This window comes from Cataglyphis hispanica, chromosome 15 (genome assembly GCF_021464435.1).
Source record: "Cataglyphis hispanica isolate Lineage 1 chromosome 15, ULB_Chis1_1.0, whole genome shotgun sequence".
Lineage (NCBI taxonomy): Eukaryota > Metazoa > Arthropoda > Insecta > Hymenoptera > Formicidae > Cataglyphis > Cataglyphis hispanica.
Genome location: NC_065968.1, coordinates 1,887,712 through 1,910,443, shown reverse-complemented (window position 1 = coordinate 1,910,443; position 22,732 = coordinate 1,887,712). Strand labels below are relative to the sequence as shown.

The following is a 22,732-nucleotide window of genomic DNA, read 5'->3' as shown; positions in this document are numbered from 1 at the left end:
GAGAATGCATTGATCATTTGCAATGTCTGAGTGAGAAGAAAACTCCTTTGGATTTTATTTATCAATTCGATTATAAAACAAAGCTACAATAAACCGATTTCATTACATACAAAGAAAAGAGAGAATCTCATCTTAATATTGTTTTCTTTTACGTCGTAAGTCACTGCTTCGTTAATCAATCAAATCCGTGATTGTTGTTCAAACCTTGGTCATTCTACGTTTCAATGTAGAGATCGTAAAATAACTTTATCTCCTGCAAAGAAAGAGAAATTGCACATTCGTGACATGTACAAGTGATCAGACCTCAACATTTCTCCGTAATCCTTTATTGAACTACCGTGATAGCATTGAATGACTTCTGGAGAACTAACAGTCCTTTTATTGTACGCTAAGAGCAAAAGAAAGTCGAGTATTTCGAGAAATCTTGGTTACACACGAAAGTGTCAAAAATCTTAGAAACATAAAGAGTATCAATTTTTAGAAGTAACGTTAAGATAGAGACATTTGTTTTGCTTGCTTCATTTACTACACATATATATCAAATTCTTATAAATTTTTATACATATGATATTCACAAAAGAAGCTTTTATCTAAAAAAACGGACAATTTTTTGTTGGATAATGTTAAATCAAATCTGGCTTCGATTAATTCATCAATCTACGTGATCCATTTTTTTTTTTACTATTTGGCGATTTCCCGGCTGAACATTCCCTAAATATAACAGTCGCAATATACGACAAGAGGTATACAGATTGTATTGAGCGCGACATCTTATATTTTTCAATATGTCTCTTTATCGCTTTGATCTTTAAAAGCCGTCGCAACCGAACATTCGATTCAATCGCTCGGAGAGGAAATGCAAGGAGCATGACGTTATAAAAGTCACGATGAAACGTACGTGGATATTATCGACTGGTATTGAATAAACGCTATATCGAGTATTTATTACTATTATTTATCGCGGTATTAATTTGTTTAATAATAATTTATTTATATCTATAATTATCTTTTCTTATTTTAAAATATTTTTAAAAGTTATATAGAGTATTTTAAGCTTCCAATTTAAAGTTCTTCAGAGATAGTGCAAAACTAAAATCTTCGGTGTTTATGACGCAAGATTCGATATTGCTTATATAAATAATAAAGAACAATATTTAATAGATTATGACTTTATCGCGCAAGAAAAGAGAGAAAGTTTACTTACTGAAGTTATAAATTGGAAAACAGAATTTTTCTGAACATATATTCTGAAGAAAAAAAATTACGTCAAATTTTTGCAATACTGTTGCAATATTTCGAGTAGTTTAAAATGAAATACAGCGGCACCAAACTCACAAGCGCAAATAAAAAATTTATTACAAAATTATGATCATAAATGATTACTTATGATACAAATTTTTTTTATTGAAAATTATATGCGAATTATTTGTGCCCTTAATTCTTTCTTTATGTGATGCAATAAATGTGATTGATTTCTATATTAAATTCTGTATGGTGGTTCTATACACCATACACTAATAGGAAGAAGAAAGTGGAATGTATACAAAATTCCATCGAAGATCATTTCGACTACGTCGCACCCTTCGACACGAGAAACCCTCATGCATAACAATCGTGACGAGCGCTGCTGCGTGACGGCAGTTGTTTTCAATAGGAGCTCCTAATTGCGAGCAGACAAAAGAAGAAACCATGACGAGAACCCTGCCCGTCTTTCCGTAAGCTTTGCGGAATGCGAGACGTCGACTGCGACTTCGGCGGATGTACATCTCGCGTCAGTGGTGGTGTCGTCGCCGTCGCCGTCGCCGTCGTCGTCTCGGCTGACTGAAAGGGGTTGGAAGCCGCGTCAGGGGTTGCCCGTTACATAAAGGGCGCATTCGCACAATAATGCGCGTCATACCGTGTGCGTATCCGTGTGTGCGGTTACGTGCGGAAATTACACGCCCCGGTAGACGTCTACGCTGAGTCGCGCGCGGTCGGATTATTGAGAAGACAAGTCCGCAAACTACCTTGACTTTGGCTTTTACGCAATCTTGGCTAACGGAAACTGGGGAGCGAGAGTGAATAGAGCACGAGAGCAGACAAATTAAGAAGCCGTAAAGTATTGCAAACTCAGATATCGCGAAAGAATACTTTACTTACGTGAAATCTAAAAATTGAGGACATTGATATAATTACGTGGGACATGCTCGGGGCTTACAAAAGCCAGTTCTTACGAATAATCCCGGCTCTAAGTTCAAAGGGAGGTCTTTGTAGTAACGAGAAGTCGGATTAATTCCAATTTCGCGGTCATTTTTTTTGCAGTCTCCGCGCGTAAGGGGTTAAATTAATTTCTTTCATCGTCGGCATTTTCTACCACCATTCGCCGTTTCTCGACGCGACCGTCGTAGAAATTATTCGAATTTTACAGCACCTCTGTGATTCTTAACCCAGATCAGTGCTGATGCCATCAGGGGCCAATTAGATTTTTTGCACGAATATCGCTTCATCTACCGCCCTTCTCGCCTTGGCTCTAGCTCAACAGACTCAAACAGATTATGCCAGACTAATGATTCCCTACGTAGTTTGCAATAACAAACTAGTATATTATGTTTGATTTAATTGGAAAATTTAATTTAATATTACCTGCATTTTTAATGTATTATTTATAGAAATTATACTTTTAAATATTTTCTGATCTATTTAATGTACAATTTCTGCTAGAGTTTATGAATTGAATTATTATGCAAATGATAAATGATTAGAAATTCTAATAAGGACTTTCTGTTATCATGTATATCATTTTTTCTTTTCGTAAAAAATATTTCTTTTTTACCAATTATAATTATCAATTATTAAAAAATAATTTTATTATCAATTTTTACTTTTTGTCAATCTCTTTTTTTTATTATTATTTTAATATATATATATGTTCAATAAAATGTTTTTTTATTACATTTTTTTCAAGTTATTTTTATTATATTAATATTTTTTAATAAAAATTATCAAAATTATTATATAGATTTTTTATCATTAACTTCTTTACACATAATCCTCGATATATTCGCAACACGCAATTAATTTCACTAAAATAGGATCGATACTTGCATTTCACTGCAAGCATCGATCCTATTTTACCTCACTTCTGTATGATTAGAGGTGTGGCATTAGATCGCTGAAATCCTCATTTCGTCCATTGATTGTCGTGCAATTTTTAGGGAAGACATATTCGGTCCTGGAAATCCGGAATAAAGGTGACAGAGTACAGAGGATGAAGGATAAATCGGGTTCGTTTCCAGGATTGCGTTCCTGCTCTTGAAGGCCTATTAGTGAATCCCTGTCTTCTGACCATTCGAGCGTAGTATAGCCGGGCACAAAGCTTTTCAAAGTAAAGCTCGAGTAAACGTGCTGACCTGGAACTATTATTATCTGACCGGATAATTATACGCGACCCTCTATTATTACTATAATCATGTTTGCCGACGTTGTTCTCCCATTCATCATGGGACTTCGCGAATATTACAGTGCCAATTGCTCGATTGCATTCACTTTTGCATCAAATTTCAACCAGCGTTTTGCAAATTGCAGCAGCCACCAATTATTATTTCTTTTTCTTTGTTAACGAGATGAATATATTATATAAATATCCTGTTATCAATAAAAATTGATAACAATCGTATATTTTTTAACTCGTAATATTCTCGAATAATTGAAGACACGAATCGATTTCTAGAAGATGTTAACCACTGCTGCTTCTTCTGACCTCATTTTTTTTTTTTTTTATAGCGACCTCATTCTTCGAGTTTTTCATTTGTTACTCACAGATCGATGATCTTCAAAAGAGTGCCGCCGCAATAATTATTATGGGCAATCTTAGACTCGCAAAGAAGTCATTTCTCCGTTAGGACAAAAAGCGGCTCTACAGTTCGCGAGGTTGATGACCGAGATGGCAATGTAGAGAAGTAATTCAAGGGATGACCAAAGAATGAGAAAAGTCTTACCGTCTTTATGGCATCTGTATTTTCGTCACTATTGTCGTTCGTTCATCTTTTTCATAACGTACTTTTTATTAGTTTCTCTGATTTCTCATTCGAGGCTATTATGTTATCGGCACAATGCTAGGGGAAAAAATAGTAAAAGTGATCGTCGAGTTACTATTCTCGTTGCGATGGAGAGAAATTACTCTATTGCAGCGATGATACGAGATAACCTTCCGATATCGTTTCTGCATCATATCTTGTATTCGAAAACATTTTGTTTTAATAATTAATATAATTTTTGTTTTAAAATAAAAATGAGAGTAAAATTTTATAAAAATTTCTAAAATTTTTTAAATTTAGGATTTATACTTTAAATTTAAGATTCATATATTTTATGTTTTATATAAGTCTTATAATTATTCTGAAACAACTATTCTATCTATCAACACATTTTTACTATTAATATTATTTAAAAAATTATTATTATACTATCGTTATTAATCATATTATTATTATTTTGCTCGTATTTAAATAACTTTAAAAAAATGTTGAATACTTTAAATGTAATATTTTTCTCTTAATTTTCATACGTGAATTATATCGGACGGTGCATTTGCGATGAAATGCATTGCCGGATATAATTCACACAAAATACTAGCCAGCGGGAGCGTAGTTGGCGATGCTATTCGAGACAGAAAAATATAATCAGCGGTTGCTTGACTCGGCACAAAGACCGGGAGGTAGAGAAATTTTACCGGCGATTGATTTGTTTGGCTGTAGGGTGATTATAAAAGCCACCGTTTATAATAGACGATTGTTTGTTGGTCCAAGAGTCTCTTTTCTGTGATTGTCCAGCGTTCATAAAAAGAGATTCAATTTTTATCGAGTAATTGCGAATAAGTAAGTTCTCTCATTCTCTTAAAAAGAATTTTCCGTAATGAGTTCCATTGTTCAAAAATATAAGCAATAAGGAATAGAATTAAGGTGTATATTTGAAAATAGAGTTTCTGCGTGTTGCTTATTGTAAAGATAATTACGAACAACTAAGAAACGAGATATTTATTCGAGAAAAACTAAAAAAGAATCAATATTCTATTTTGATATAAATTTCCTGAGATATCTAATAAATACAAATATTGATATATAACTAATTAAATATTAAATATATTGTCAGGTTAACATATTAATAACAAAATTGTTATTTTGTTTTATAAACTCGTTCATATAATAAAATATATTAGTTTTTATATTTATATTACAAATTTTTCTATACATAATTTTATATAAATTAATTTGACTTTTGATAAAACAAATGAAATAAAATAATTGAGAAATAACGTAAAAAAGAAAATCTTTTAAAACTTTTAACGGTTTGTTTAAAAAAGAAAAACAATTGACTTATGGTAATTAAGTTTTGAAAAAAAAATAAAGTGAAATTATTATTTCTGAACGTGATAATATCTATCGTACATCTAAGACAACGCTCATCATAAAATTACTTCCAACTTATTCGATCTACGTGAAGATCTAGAAAGTAATTTCTCAACCAATGAAAGAACAACCCACTTCGAAATTATCTCATTTTAACTTTGCTATGTAAGAGAGAGCGAATCCGAGTAACGTTAGAGAAATTTTCAAGCCACCGTCGCCGTCGTGAGAAAAGTGAGCGCAACATCCGGTTGGTCGCCGACGACGGCATGTTTGCGGAGGGGTGTTTATTTTTAGAAGATACTTGTGCGACGTACTTTTGCGAGATGCCCGCTCGGCCATAGCGGCCGAGTATCATATCATACGACATACTCGACCCCGCCGGCTCTGCTGTGTTAACCAAACCCAACATCCCTGAACCAAATCCAACCCCCGGAACCGCCACCTTCTCCGCCACAGGGCAGGGGTATACTTTGTTTGTCTTGTGCTCGACCATTACTAACGCCGCTATAGCCGAGAAACCGTGTAACGTACAGCGGGCGCACGGATGAGCTATAAGCTACTTCCACTGTTGCTGTGGAGGAATGTATTTGCTTACTGTATTTCGGCCGTTTCCGGTGGCATTGCATCCGGAATGCATCCGCGCGGAAGAATGTGGCGTTTGTTCGCAGCGAATGCGCATTTCCGAACGTCCGAGAAATATGCAACTCCTTAAATATTTCTTCGCCACTGTGATAACGAAGTACCATCTTATTCTAGTTTGTTATATCTTGATATATATCTTGATGTATATATATATATATATATATATATATATATATATATATATATATATAATTAAGAAGTGATTCTTTTAAAAAGGAAAAAAAACAATAAAAAAAAGATTAACATCGATCTTAGAAAATTTTGTATCCACAATTTTATTCACATAATTTTCCAAATGATATATATATATATAGTATATATATCATTTGGAAAATTATGTGAATAAAATTATGGATACAAAATTTTCTAAGATCGATGTTAATCTTTTTTTCATTGCTTCGTTTCCTCTTTGAAAGGATTACTTTTTAATTTTCTAAAAGATAAAACCCATTTTAATATTTACAAAAAGATTTATCAGCGAGATTTATTATAGTTTATATAGTTTATATAAATTGACTTAATTTGTTTGATTAGATTAAATTAATTAGCAAAAGTGTAAATTTTAATAAAAATGTAAATTGATTTACATATCTTTTTCAATAAACAGTAGTTTTAAAAATATAGTAAAAACTAATAAAATTTTAAAAATAAATATTTTAAATGTATGCATTATTTCTTTCCAATATTTATAACATTATAATTCGCATCCTTTTATTATCAATCGTCCAAACGAGTACTCTTTTCGCGTGTCTGTTTAAATATTCATAGCGCATTACGGATATGAATATTTTCTCTCTTTTGAGATCCCATGAATACGTGAGCCGTTTCTCTATTCTTTATAAAAGAAGACAGTGATAACATCTGGTCATTATGTCCAAAATACTCGCTTTATATGAAGTCTAGTTTATTCCTCCAAAACTTCATAATCCTGTACACTATTAAATATTAATATGTTCCGTGTGTTCCGCTATAAAGATTTTGGGAAATAGGAAGGAAGAAGGAGAGAAGAAGATTAGTGTATGAGTAATTAATTATGAATATTTTTGTCCCGTTCATACGCGAATATGACGTATTTACTGATGAGAGGAAATGTAACAAATATGTCATCTCGCATAATATTTTCTTTGCAATGCAAACATACATTTCAATAAATTGAAAATTTTATATCACAGAAAATTGTAATTACACAGAAATATATATGCAAATATTTTAGTCTAAAATTATATATAGCAAAAATTAAAAGAATGTTTTTAAAAAATTATTATTACATGAATCAATTTGATAATTTGCGTATACAATAATATGCAATTATAATAAAATTTAATTATAATAAAATTATATAATTTCTGAACAAAAATTGCTTTTTAAGCTTTTAGATATATTTAAGATATATTAAAAAATATTTTTAAAATTTTTCAGATAATCCAAATAGACGAAAATAAACTCGTATACGCGATTAATAAAGAATAATATGCAAGTATAAAATAATTTACCTTAATGCTGCTCCATCGTAGTCTAAAGCTTCTTACATTTACTTAGCCTCTTAGATTATTCCTCAGAATTTGTTAAGCACTTGCACTCACTCGCGAAAATGTTAATGACAATCATCTGTGGCACACTGAAGATCGACGCACGACACTTTGCACGGCACTTCCGAAATAATTAAAACAAAATAAACCGTTCACGATATGATGAAAACAGATGATATTCATTTTGCATTCCAAAAATTTAAACTAATTAAAACACAATAAAGTGTTTGCCTTTGGAAATTTAATGCATGATTTATTTTTTAATGTATGACTTTAAATTAAATTTGAATTTTCAAAAATTCAAATTTTTGAAATTTGAATTTTCGATATATCGATATATTGAACGATAGATCAAAAACAAGCAGATTAATATTTTTTGATACTTTATGAACGAAAAAGAATATTAAAAAAACAGGCCTTGCAAGTCTTAAAAAATTGTTGCAAAAACCGTTTGGGTACTTAGCTTCCCTTTCAGGATAAATCTTTCAGGTACCGAGCCCTCCTACTAACGTCAAAGTACTCATTGGAAAAGTTAGGTTGCATAATTTTTTAATATAATATATAATTTGTATATAATTTATTTTATAATTGAGATTATTATATATTTTTATCTCTTTTTGAATACTTTTTTTTCTTCATCAAAAAGAAATGTCATGTAGATATATTAAAAAAAAAATAAATATTAAGCATTGATTAAAATTCGATTTTTTTTAATTATAGAATAAAATACAAAATATTTTGTAAATTATGTAATATAAATGTCAGATGCTTGAAATGTTCAATGCATCGGAAATTAATTATTTATCACTCGATCTCGATTGTTATTTGCGATGTAAAATTATATTCAGATACGAGAAATGTGTGTGTAAATCGTTAATAAATTATTGTTTGTGAATATATTGTAATGGAACAATAATTTAGAATTCTCAACCTATTCTTAACTTAGATTTCTATTTCGAATAAATTAATTGCGCGAGATATTTGGTTCGGTTAATAGCTGCCGCCTTGATATTTACGATACTTTAATCACGGAATTAATAATATGAACTATTTTTATCAGTAATTATATCATAGAGAATAATCGCGTTTCTCTTCAGAACTTTGCTATCGTGTTTCAAAAAATATTAACACGACGACACACGAAACAGTTCGCCGACCTTCTCGCTCGAGCTACGCTATTCGAATGACAACAGGTCACCGCGTGCTACACACACACATATGTATACATACATACGACGGCACGTTAAATACCCTCTTCAATAAAAAAAAAATGTATACATAAATACAATGTGAGGCATGAGAAGAAGAAATATCGTGTATGACGATCAATTTGTTACCGTCTTGAAATATTCAATATTTTATAATATAAATTTAGATTAATTATTTTCTGTACGTTGCATTTCAAATTAATTTTGATTAGCAATCATCGTATATAAAATTTAACGTTTATTTAACGAATATAATTTATTTTAAAATCACATTTAAAATTTTTTTTAATACTTTAAGACAAATTTGATATAAAATTAATATCTAATGAATATAAAATCATATAAAATTATTACTTATTGAGGACTTTAAACATTTGAGTTATAAAAATATACAATTTTTTAACATATTATAAAATGTTTTTGTCATTTATTATAAAATGTAGAAAAGTATATTACAATTTCTACATTTATAAATTTTTAATCATAGAATTAAATAATTGTACGGGAGCTGACAATCTTTTGAGGGCGTTAATTTCTCGTAGAGAGTAATTTCGATGGTACAAAAAGGCTTCGTTGTGCGAATAATAGTAACAGCGACTTTGTGCATTTCGTGTTATTAATTAATTTTTGCATTTATAATAATTTTTTTAATATAATTAATGTAAAGTTGCAATCTATTTTATACTTTTATTATTATATAATCAATTACATTTTATTTCGTCATTATTATTAACTTTTTATATTAAAAAATAAAATATATCTTAATAATTATTCCGTTCTATTCTTCTTCTGTGCAATTCTAATATTTTATTTTTACGTCCAAAATCGTTTTGCATAATTTATTAATACTATTGTGTCTCGAAGACAGGAATATATTATAGCATTTCATCTCCTCGATTGTCAAATTTATCCAACACAATTACTATATGTTTCTAAATCTCGCACACACACACACACACACACACACACACATATATATATATATATATATATATATATATATATATAACATACAATCTTCACGGCCTCTTCGTATGACGCTCGAATATACACCGAGTGTGTCCTCGAGAATTTACAACCGTTCATCTCACGAGGGACTAATATCTATACAACAGCTAGGCGGCGTCTGGAGATCTTGGAAATGGCGAAACTAAAGCAGGAAGTTAGTGTATCTCAAGTAACATTTTCTCGTCCGACGTTCCACACACAGATTCCTTTTATCTCTTCCCCCTGTCTCTCTTCGCTCTCGAGCGCGCCTCTCGCTTCGGCTTGTAGGGGTGGACTCATCCTCTTGACTTTACGATCCGCCCTAGATTAGAATTTATTTTAATCCTAAAGGAGCGTCGCGCCGCATCTTCATGTCGGTTTTTTTTCCACGATTCGCTCAGAGATCACACTAACTCTATCTAAATTGTTGGCCGACCATCGTTCTTTACGCACTACCCTAATACGTTTTTCTTTCTCGTAAAGCAATTGATATTCTTGATACTTGATGATGGGATAACTGAAGAAAAATCAGGGATATAAAGTTACGATCGAGATTTATAACAGATTCTCAGAAAGTAAAATCACAAAATCAGATTATCATTTATCTATTTTCGATGAAAATTTTTTTCTCTCAGTTCTATTACATATCGTAATAAAGCAGTACCTTAAATATAAGTTTGATTAAAATAAAATTATAAAATTAGTAGTTTAGTAAAAAAAGAAATTTTAAATTTAATTGAAATTCTTTTATTTTGTTACTAACACGAAGATGTGTATGTAAATGTGTGTTGGTCAGTTTGTGTAAAACAACGTCTGAGCTATTAGTTCCACAAGTACTTCTAAATGAGATCGATTATTCTAGACAGTTCAAAGCTTAATTAACCGCTTGCCATTATTGAAGCCTACACGTCTACTTATACTATACAACATACACATCGTAGTATACGGTGTACTACTACTCGTCCTTAATCCTACAAGCGTTTGTACAAGATCGTATAAGGTAAGCTGTAGCATTTCTCATCCCCTCCTAATATCTCTTTAACTATCTAGAGTATCACATATAAAATTATCGTTAAATTTATCTTATTATATATATATCTGTAAAAAATATGATGGATGATAGACACGTGGTCCTAAAACAATATGTTTTTATCAGAATTGATATCTAGAGCAATTTTTATTCATTCGCCTCGCATATTTCTCGTTACGTCTTTATTTCGCGAGTGTAAAATTAAACATATACAAATAATAAAATAATCTGATCTAATAATTTGAACGCACATGCCATGCTCTTTAGTTTATTCTATCCGAACAATCCGACAATACGTTCATTAATTACGTTAAACAAATGTGTGCGGATCTCCGTTGCATATACGCAAGAGATTAGTTTCATTTTACATCCTAGCGTTATTTCATATTTGATACGCGGCGCGGAAAGCTCTGCTCTAACACATTTATCTGTTTTACTAATAGATATGTGCAAATATGCTCAGACAGTTTGTCAACGTGCATATAATTTCTATGCGTATAAGTCGGCTAATTTAGATCGAGTAAGCATTACATCGTATTCATCACGTATACTACAAGATCAGAATATTAATAAAGCTATTTATTTAGAGTTTTGTTGAAATAAAAATTTTTGTTTTTTTTAACAACTAATATTAAAATATGTTTGCGTCGCAATTTGACAAATATACGATATTTTCGGAACTATTTTAAACCATATATCATGGATAACATGTATTCAATAATTCTTCGTTAAATTAAATAGCTTTTACACAAAAAAATCTGGCGCGACGACCATCAATACGAGACAACCGCAGAGATACCAAAAATTTATATCAAATAGAGAATCGTTGTACGAAGTTACTAACTACTCCATAAATTCGTACAGGTACATATTTATTTCGACAAACGTTGGGATACACTCCTGCAGTCACATACATAACTTTTCTCTCTACCGTATTTTCACTTTTGTGCCGTAACAGAGCTGATTGATCGAGTATCGCCGAAAATACCAGTAATATGAAAAAAATCACATGATCGATTTAGATAAAAAAATATAGATTTTTATGAAAAAATTTAAATAAAAAAAGTTAGAGATTTATGAACGTAATCATATTTATGCTTAATTGTTTTTGCAAATAATTATTCATCCATTTTTATTTAAAATTTTTTCATTTATTATTTAAGTTATAAAAGCACTAATACTGATATATTTCAAATTCTGATACTTTTGTCTGAATATTTATGAGTCAAAAGAATTGTTCCAAATGATAAAAAATATACGCTCCATAATATCTTCTTATTCTTTTTAAATTCTCGTTTTTCATCAAAATATCGTTATGCCAACGAGAAAAGTCAAAATTGCATTCGAAATATATGAAATAGTCCGCGATATTTCTCTTTCTGTTACAGATGTCTTTGTATTCCTTCTATTTTATGCATTTCGACTGTGCTATCGTTTCGATCATCTTTTAGTGGAAAGTCCTTTAATGGGAAAGAGAGCGAGGACGTATCGTCTTCGGATTTCGATTTAGCTACGATGCGCGCGCGATATAAATTTATAATGTCAAGATTGAGAATGGAATAATAAATCCACCTTCCTGACTGAGCGGAAGGTGGCCTATATCTGGCAAGCTTCACCAAGATTTCTCTTGGACAAGTCTCACGATATATTCCTCTTAGCACGAAAGATTTTTCAAGCTACGCTCAGAAGCGTTTATCATGATGATGTGATTCTATGCGCATTAAAATAATTCAACGGATTAGATTTCTTGCCAGTTTTGCACAATTTATTTGCAATATATATATATATAGATTCGTGTTTAGAGCCGTAATAATTTTTAAATTTTCAAAATAGTAATCTTAGTTTCAATTTTCAGCGAGTTAAACAACGCGCATTATTGTTTGCTAAATTTATTATAAATATTATTAACTGCACAATTGTTGTAAGAGACATTTTAAAGAGACATACTTAAAAAAGATACACATAAAAAAACATGAATCTGAAAAAAGAATTTATGTCGCAGCCTATTACTACGCAAATAATTCCACGCATGGTAGGTCGCATCTTCGCCGGTTAAAGGGTCCAATAAATAATGCATCACGTAATGTTACATAAATCATCGGAGAATGTAGATGTCACGTACAAGGTGGACGTGAAATTCAATGTAATCTGACCGCGGATGAAATCTGGTTGCATCGCGTCGTCATCGACGACGAATACGAGCGCGCGTTTCACTCCGCAATTACGTCACGGATTCGATACGTATCTCTGTCGCATCATGTATTAATTTCGATCAATTTGTTTTGCCCAAGGCGAAAGAAGAGTTTCTTCGAGCGAAAGAGAGCGATTCGTATTTACCGGTGCGCTCGAGCGACGGAAAGCCCAACGCGCGTTACTCTTCATCCCAGGATGAGAAATCGCCCGGTCTTGACTTCCGTTGCGAAATGCGCGGAAGAAAGAGCAATTTACGTAAGATCGCGGTCGACTGCCTTGCTTGAAGAAGAGTGCTCAGGGAGCCTTTTGAATAAGCGTATTACAGAGATACTCCTCTATTTATACTCCGGTCAACCGGATATTACAAGAGACGGGAGGTGTATATACGAAAAATTAAATCGTTAAGTTTAAATGTGGAAGAAATATATGTGTATCGATTCAAAATGTTTATACTTTTGGGAATGCAATATTTTTTATATTTTTTGCATATTGCTCGAAATATGATGTCGGCGTTTAAATATTTAAATTTCAATGTATAGATTTTATTTGTGCATATACCATAAGCAAATAACCGATAATGCATTATATATGAATTTGATGTATATTTAGAGAGTTTGAACTAATGAATCTATGAAATTTAAAATTTCTATTTATCTCTTTCTTTTCCTCTATCGTAAAATACCCGATACTAAAAATGCGAAACGTAAATTGATATAAATTGTATAGCACAGCACATCACAGTTTGAGAAAAGAATAGTAAGAGGCTCGCTTACAGAACAAACGCGATCACGGCATACGAACAATACCGGTCAAGTAGACACTTTGTCAATACGATATAGTGGGTGCGCTTTACGCGAGGTAAACAAGTCACGTGAATTACGTAGCACGGATATTTCTGTCGTCGGCTGTGCTGTACCGCAAGCAACAAACATCGCCGATCATCGAGAATCACGGGAGAAAGCGAATGCGCATCAAAAGGCAGGAAGGCAAAAAGGCATACGCGACATTGCCCGGTTCGTTCGGTTGTCAATATCGAAAATTAGAAATTCGGAGCAGGCAGCGAGTACTCCGATTCGTTCTCTTCTTTTCTCTCGATCCTTGTATCGGTGTGTCGGCCACATTGACACAAATTCTCCTCCTCCGTCAACCTCGGCTATCGCTCATGGATGCAGACACTGAAAACATCCCGTGATCGTGCAGTGACCGTCCGCGCTCTTGCTGCACATAAATCAAACAATATCGATCATGTGTTTACTTTGCCGTCTCTCCGCAGCCATCGTTACTATGTCACCGCGCAGCGATATATTCAGAAGGAAGGCGTGTATGGGTGCGTGTACATACATACAGCAATGCACGCTTGTCGTAATGGTCAGAACGATCTCGGGGAAAATTCGTGGGGAATGCACGATTTATAGAGTAACATGTGCGCGCGTATCTCTGTGTGTGTGTGTGCGAGCAGCAACCCTCTCTGGCTAGGCGCACAATCTATTGAAGAGCCACTGCCGCCGCTAGCGCAGCAACTACCAAACTGAAAAATTAGGTTACTCGAATAACGATGGGGAGGAAAGCGTACATTAAATTCACGACAGTTAATTCGATTTTCCTCGATAAATTACTAAACGCTTTTCAGTGTTTTGAAATGTTTGCTCACGCGGAAACGTCACATCTATGCCATCGGCGCATTCTCTCTTATCAATGAAATATAAACAAAATCACTTTATCTTTTCAATTTTAACATAAGATAATTAATTGATCTTATTTGTGAGTCATGAATTTTCATAATTTAGATATCACACGTATTTCTCTCTTTCTCAATTTCTCTTTCTCCTTCTCTCTCTTTCTTGCATGTTTTCCTGTTCCTTTTAACAATATTGACTGTTATTTTTTATGATAAACAGCGAAAAAATGGAAAAAATATGATTATGACACTGACAACTTCAATTACAATGCTACTCGATATTCGTAGTTTCGGGTTTTTTTTTTAATGTCGCGTATTAATATCTTGATGGAATTCGTATATACTGTTTATTGGCCGCGAGTGCACGCAACTATTCGCTAGATTTGTGAAGCGTACATCGTGTGCGTGCAAGTGCGTGAATGCGATTTTGTAAAATTTTTCTCGCAAATATCAAGATGTCGACGATAGTCAGGCAAGTTTTGCTGCAGATGCCTGCGAGCAAATATAACGCAGTACATGTTTTTCAGAAAAGTTTTCTGCATGTTGCTGCGCGTTGATTGCTTCGCGAGTGCGAGAAATCATACGTTGACATGCTCACTAAAAATCTCAAGTTTTTGATAAATTCTGCAATCCCACGCTTGTCACAATTTTATGATGCAACAGTTGACATTGTGTGACCAAAAATTTAATCAAAAGTCGATAATTACAATCTGATATCTCTCATTAATTATACATATAAAATACAGTGAACTCGATAATTAGAATTAAAAGTATCTTACCAGTTAATTGCATGATTATTAGATTTTAAATAGAATATTTTTGAAATATTATCAATATTTATGAATTTAATATATATGATTGCGTATCATAAATTAAATATAGCAGAATTCATATCGCAATTAATTTATTATTCATTTTCAGACATTAAACAATGCCTTCTAGTAATATTTCAAAAATATTTCAATTAATTTTATTCCTTTTTGTTTTACGTCATTTGCTATTATCAGAAAATTATCACACTACTTTTACAATGCTCAGGATGTTTTATCCACTACATCGCCCTCATGGCAGCACAAATATTCGTTCGATTCTCGGTAAGGTGAACGCCATAAAGTACGTAGGATGATCTAATGCAGTAAAAGGATAGTGGAAGTGCAATGGTGAGAGAATGCGCCAGGTCGGTTGGTAAGAGCCGCGCCTCTCCACAGGATATATAGCCACGAAGGAAAAAGGCGTCGTTACCGGAGGCTCATTAACGAGAACTACCCCCAAGACACCCCTAGCAACACCTTCGGAGCCGTCGTGCCATCGACGGTGGGTGGGGGTAGCCCTTGCGCTGCAAAGAGGCGTACCGAGCTCCAATACTAATTAGCTGCCGTCCCTTCGAGTCGACTGTTCGCCGACTACCACCCTATTTCATGCCTTTTCACTATTTGATATCTCCGTCTGCTCTTTCGCTTTTTTCTGCTTTCTCGACTATCGCGAGATCTGAACCCAGCTTTTTTCAAGATATTTCGCGATCTTTTTTCTCGTTTTATCCTCTTTCATTGTATAAACATAATTTCCCACGGAGTTTTTTATTTTTTTAAATATATATTTAAAAATATATCCAAATGTTTACGGATAATAATCGGTTTTATATGCTGGTTTTAAAGATTATTTAAACATCAAACACAACATTACAAATGTAATCAAAAGAGAGAGAGAGAGTCCTCTCTAATTTATTATATATATATATACAATAGATTATATATTAAAGAATCTATTTTTTTATTCATATTATTATTAATTTTAAATTCTTTCTCATAGGAATTTAAATTCTTTTTAGCAAAAAGTTTATAATTATTCTTTTATTTCTTTAATCACACGTACATATTTTCTTTCTCTTACAATTTATTTTTAAATATATTCGAACATAATTTTTTGTTTTCCACAAAAACTGTCACCTCTTTGCTCTCTTCGCTAATTCAATTTGTCCTTATCTCCTGTCTGTTGTTCAAGTTTTACTACGTCTAATGCTATCTCAAACCCATCTCAACAACTTTGCTATCTTAAACATAGCTTCGTAAATTGTCCTTCCTCGCTCTTTTCTTTGTTTTATCAAAACCGCACTTTGTCTTTTTCAACTTCTCGTACATCTTCTTTCATAGCCATCGCGATTCCCTTTTCACATCTAATCTAACCTAGGCTTCTTCGTTTCAGTTTTCCTCGTCCTTTTATTTTCTTTTGCATTTTTTATTTTTTTTTTTTTATTTGGCGTTGATAATCGAACGGTGAAATAGATAGCGAACGAACAATCCGCTTGGAGCTACTTCGTTAAAAGAAAAGCGCCGTTTGTCTCGGCACCAACCATTCTCTGCCTCCTTTTAGTGAGATTTCGCGGGAATTTGGATTCATGCCACACCTAAGTGTCTTCCGACAGTTTCCTGGAAATCCATCCAATTGTCCGGCATTAGTATCGCCTCGTTTTGAATGACATTTTTTTTTTATTCGAGATCCCTACTTTACGAATTTTCGCATTTACCATAATACTAATATCATGATAGAAAATTTTCAAGCATTTGTGAATAATCATTCTCTACGTGATAAAAGTTTGTGGAATATTTCTCTTCCATCATAATACCTATACTGTATAATTTATCTCGTCTCTCATGTCAAAATAATAATATGACTGAAATTGTCTATCAGCTCTTTGTCGATACTTTCACCAAAATGTCAATTACAAGCCTCATTTTCTAAAATTTACGTGCCGTCGATGATGCAGTCTGTTCATCAACCTGCAAAAACATACAGATTTTCACGGAAAATTCAACATTAAAATCACTGATAAAATTAGTTACAAAACATTACGCAAACAAGATGTAATAATAATGCGTCAATTTATTTGCTCACAAAATGCAGTTAATTTATTATCATGAGCGAATATTATTTGCATGCTCGACGAATGAGAATGAGAGAGAGAGAGAGAGAGAGAGAGAGAGAGAGAGAGAGAGAGAGGGAGAGAGAGAGAGAAAGAGACAGCTGTCGTGGCAAAATTGGATGGATATGCAAGAGAAAGAGAACGAATCGAGGAAAATGAGGGAGTAAGCGGGAGGGAGGAAGGAGGGGAAGGGGGGGGGTTGAAGCGACCGATAGGGTATTCAAGTAATGACGACGATAACGACGGCGACGATAATCAACCCATGTCGGACGCATTTCACCGCAGTAACAGCGATGACGAACGATGCCGAGCGGCCATTAAATTGATACCTCTTGCTAATTGGTACCTCCAATTTCTATCGCTCATCGTGCCGACTATCGCGCGATAAAATAATCGTGCTACGTGCCTCTCTCACCGAGTGTTGCTACGCGTGTGAAATGATTCGCGCGGCGCGGACTGTCTGACAATTTTGCGAGTGCGTCATAATGGTGATCAATGTGGCTTTGCAGTTTTGGTCGGATGAATTTCGCTAATGTGTTCTAGCACCTCTCGATACGTTCATACGTAGTTGATACGGGTTTGCAATTTTTATTTCGTGAAACGAAGAAATGCGATATTAGAAACGATGACGACAGACTGCATCTGCATTGTAATGTAATATTTTGTTTAATAAATTTTTAAATAAATTATAATAATATTTTCTTTCTCTATCTTTTTATGATAATTTTTTGTTTATATGTTTATTGTGTATATTTAGATACGACGTGTTATGATAAGATGATATATATTAATTTTTATATTATAAAAAATTAAATGCAAAAATAAAATTTCAAGAACATGCAAATAATATTCTCTCATGATAATAATATATCAAATATGTAATCTTTTATATATAGATAAAAGATTTGATATTTATTTATATAGTATTTAAGCTTAAAGTGAATTGTGAGATTTATATCTGCATAATTTTCCCGATGTTATATTAGTTGACGTTACAAAACCTTTTGATACAACAAAAGTGTCAGCACCGCTATTAAAAATTGACGAGTAAATGGATCGTGTCAGAGCTCTCAAGCAGCTTTTTCTAAATTTTTCTTTTTCCCTCTTTTATTTCACTCGCGTCAGTCGATATTGTCTGTTAGTTTACGCTTGAGACAAAACCGACCGGATACAAGCTGTCTTGGCTAAATTGATCGACATGGCTGACTGCATCCCGAGATCCCACGAAAACTCGAAAATAAAACTAGAAAAAAGAACGAGAACCCGAGAAGCTGTGGCACAACATGTCGACTGACTTGTGCAAAAGTGCGACTACTTGTATATCGAGACTCGAGACGTAAATAGAATTTATCTGCAGTTCGTACGACACACTCACATTGAAATTGTCGGGCGGCATATATCTGCGCAGAAAACCTTTTATATCATCAGGTTACAGTGAATGGTTAAGAAAACTTGCGCTTACATTGATAGAATTTTTAAAGCGTGAAAACGTCAGCATTTACGTTAAAGGGGATAAAATAAAAAGGGAAAAAGTCGCAAATACGAGAGTTCATTTAAAACTGTTTTGCATAATAATGTTAAACGTTATTCGTAAATTGCAATCATTCTTTCCATATCTTGAATGTCTCGTTTTCAGCAAACAGCAGTTATTTTTACTTTCCACGCTTCTAGCTTCCATCATACGCTAAATCGCAAAAAATTTTTCTTTCATCTGATTTGATAAGCTCTCTCACTAGTTGTATGCGTTTACAGATTATTCTATCCGTTTGCCGGTCACGAATTAAAAGAAAATCGAGATAGCGTACCGTCATATAACGCGCACAAAGAGGCGCGTTTCTAGGCTGCTTCGGGTTGACCTAAGCAGAAAATGGCAAATCCTCATACCGAGGCGGCAAAAGGCCAAAGGCATTGAAAGCTCGCTTACGCCGGTTACCGCCTGGCAAATTGTGCTTAGAAATGTTTTATGTACCATCCGGTTCGTCGTAAACCTGCACATACATACACACACACACACACACTTTCTCTCTCTCTCTCTCTCTCTTTCTCATCGGATATTCCTGCAGGTTACAAGACGAGACGAGCAAAAAGCCAAGAGAAGAGCATGCGAGAAAGATGCTGTCTTTTCGTTTCATCCCTTTCGTACATCAGAGACGCGTTGATTTCTAAGAATGGCGCCACATTGCAAGTACTATCCTTTGTTGTCTCGTAATTTCTCGTTGCTGGCAAAAAAAGCGTATTTCTTGTGTTTGGAAATTATGGAACAAATTTAGTTTATTCCAGAAATATTGCGTCGATTGTTCTTAAAGATGTGACGCGTAAAGCGCATTTTAATCCAATCTTAGATAGTTTAATTTTAACGATAAAACTGCTCAGAGAAACAAGATGCTTGCTTCAAGGTTGCATTTACAGAATAATATAACTGTTTTGATCAATTTATATAAAATGAATAAAATATATACATACTAATCTCCAAAATTATTCTTAAAAAATTACTTAGTTTTATTAAGAATTATTACGCGAACAATACATCAAATGTAACCCATTTATTTATCTTGCTATCGTTGTAATAAAGTGATACGATAACGCGTCGAGCACGTAACATTTCTGTTCTCGTAATCTCAGTGGCTAGTTAAGATTTCGAAACTATAAAATTTTCGTGGCTAAATTATGAAGGTTTCTGACCTAGAGGCTACAACGTAGAAGCTAATATTTAATAGGGTATTTAATTTTCTGCGGCGGAGGTGCAGTATAGATATAAAAGGCGCGAAGCGATAATCATGGATAAAGAAGCGAGATGCATAAACGATAAAAGACAGGAAAAGCGAGCGTATTTCTAATTTATATTAAAAAGCAAGCAAAGAAATTTTAAGAGCTTTTTAATGACATTATAATAAAAGAACGTTTAAGTTCGATTAACGTGTATCGTATCCGGATTAGAAGATCAACCGTTATCAGCCGCTTAATATCCAGAACTTTGTCTATCCAGCATCTCCCTTCCATACGGAGAGATCATGTCATTCTAGATCCGAGGTGGTTACTAGAAGGATGTGGTGACGAATAATTAATGAGGGGAGCGAGAGCGTTCTCTCTACCCAGGAAGAACATACGTTTAACGATCCCCTCGTTGCTAGGGTTAGAAGTACCAGCTCCGATAGCGAGTCGGAAGGGACGTCGACGATGCCTTGTAGGTCTGCCCTAGGTCGGAGGCACGTACTTCTATAATTGTTGGGGTGGCTCGGAGACAACCTTTAACGGCCATCTCGTACGCCACCCTTGTGGGCGCGGGGGAGTCATAATGCGTTTTTCCAATCTGGTCGTTATACGTGCGCCATCGTCATCGATTAAACGATACTGATGTCGTCGTATCGGCTCGAGGCATTCTCGAGAAACTCGAGCAATTTGAGAGAATGCTTTGCCGCGATCACCTAGAGAGATTTCCCTCGAGTAGGTGAATTTCTTGTTCTATATCGAATTTATATAGAGCACCTCTTTAAGAGAAACATTGCGCAATTTGCGATTGAAGAAAATGAAAATTGAAATAGTCCTGCAATTTATATAATCATCCTTTTCTATTTCACACGGGAAAGAGAAAATATCAAAGAAAGAAAAATCGTTCAAGAAGACATTGAGAATAAGAAAAATTGAGACAAATAGATAGGTGAAAAGTTTAAAAGGAATCAAACTTTTGAAGCAAGATAAGTTTATGGCTTCTGGCCAAATTTAATGTACAAAATGGCACATGTGATTCAATTTTGAAAGAAATCCAATTTTTATCAATTTTGTTGATACAAAAAATAGTCTCTAAATAAACAAGAGATTTTTAAATCGTAAAATTAAAAAAAAAAATAGACGTTATATATTATATTATTCTACTTTTACCGCAAATCTAAAAATCGTAAAAATATCTTATAACATGAAAAATAGTTATTGAATTATGATTAAATCTTATTTATACATTTTTATTAGAGATCTTCATTATAACATTAAAATAATTTGAATAAAGTAGCGTAGACTTTTTAACAAGATGTATAAAATGCATAAAAGGTTTCAATACACGTATCTTTCGACATTGTGACATTCACATTAAAATCGTTATGTATATCGTGTTTAACAGTCAAAGTTTTATTTCACGATAATGTGATATCTTGTTTGAAATGCCAGATAAATATAATATATATATATATGCCAAGGTGCGACGTTTTTGGATTACAAATTTTGATATATGTCGAAGCGATAATTCACTTATTATCGCAACAGCGTGCTTATTCGATCAACAATTGATGACGACATCGATAAAATGTAATATTTATGTGCAACACGAAATGACAATATTTAACTTTTATGTGGACAAAACGTTACACATTACGCGTGTTTGGGCAGGAAGCATTGTAACAATGGCCGGCCGAACTGATCGTCGACGCATTACACGCTTACGCGGCCACGAAAGTTATTGTTGAATTCAAAATATTTCCGCCAACAATAGAGAATGACAGTTGAAACGACCGAAAGGGAACATTGCTTTTTAAAGCAAATGAGGCGGCAGTATTCGGGGTTAATGACGACTGACATAATTGATCAAATAAATGGATAGTTGGATACAGATTAACCCGGAGTCGATTAATTACGCTATCGGCTGATTGCTATTATTTGATGAATTAAGGTCGATCAGATCCGATTGCTCTTGTACAATTGCTGTATTTTGATCTGTGAAAACATATGTTCCGGAAATATCTAGTAGAACAATGTTTTGATTTAAAATTGAATGACAGCAAAGGTTTGAGGCAACAAAACGTTAGGTCGTATAGCTTTTATAGGAAAGCAAATAAATAATATTGTATATTGACGTGTTCATTTTTTCTCGATTTTATTTTTCAACAAATATTCAGTTGAAAAAGAAATTGGCTCAATTATGTAAATTATTATTTAGATCAGCAGAGCTTAACTGTTCGTTGCCAAAACCATACATCATTAATGAATAAATCAAAATGTGACTTAAATTAATTAATTACTTATTTAATTAATAATTAGTTAACAAAGGATTAACATATATTTATGCAGTTTTTGATTTTTTTATCGGATTTATAAGTCATGAATTTTATATATTTAATAATATTTCGGACAACTTTTCTTGAGTAAACGTTTAAAACGCTTTATCGAT

General features: G+C 33.2%; 2 protein-coding genes across 4 annotated transcripts in view; one reads left to right on the top strand and one right to left on the bottom strand.

The window, feature by feature from the left end:
* LOC126855304 (uncharacterized) overlaps window positions 1-22,732 on the bottom strand; it is a 140,297-nt gene that overhangs the window by 101,868 nt on the left and 15,697 nt on the right. The gene's annotated exons all lie outside the window — the stretch shown is intronic.
* Window positions 1-22,732, top strand: part of LOC126855313 (basement membrane-specific heparan sulfate proteoglycan core protein-like) — a 247,012-nt gene that overhangs the window by 210,745 nt on the left and 13,535 nt on the right. The gene's annotated exons all lie outside the window — the stretch shown is intronic.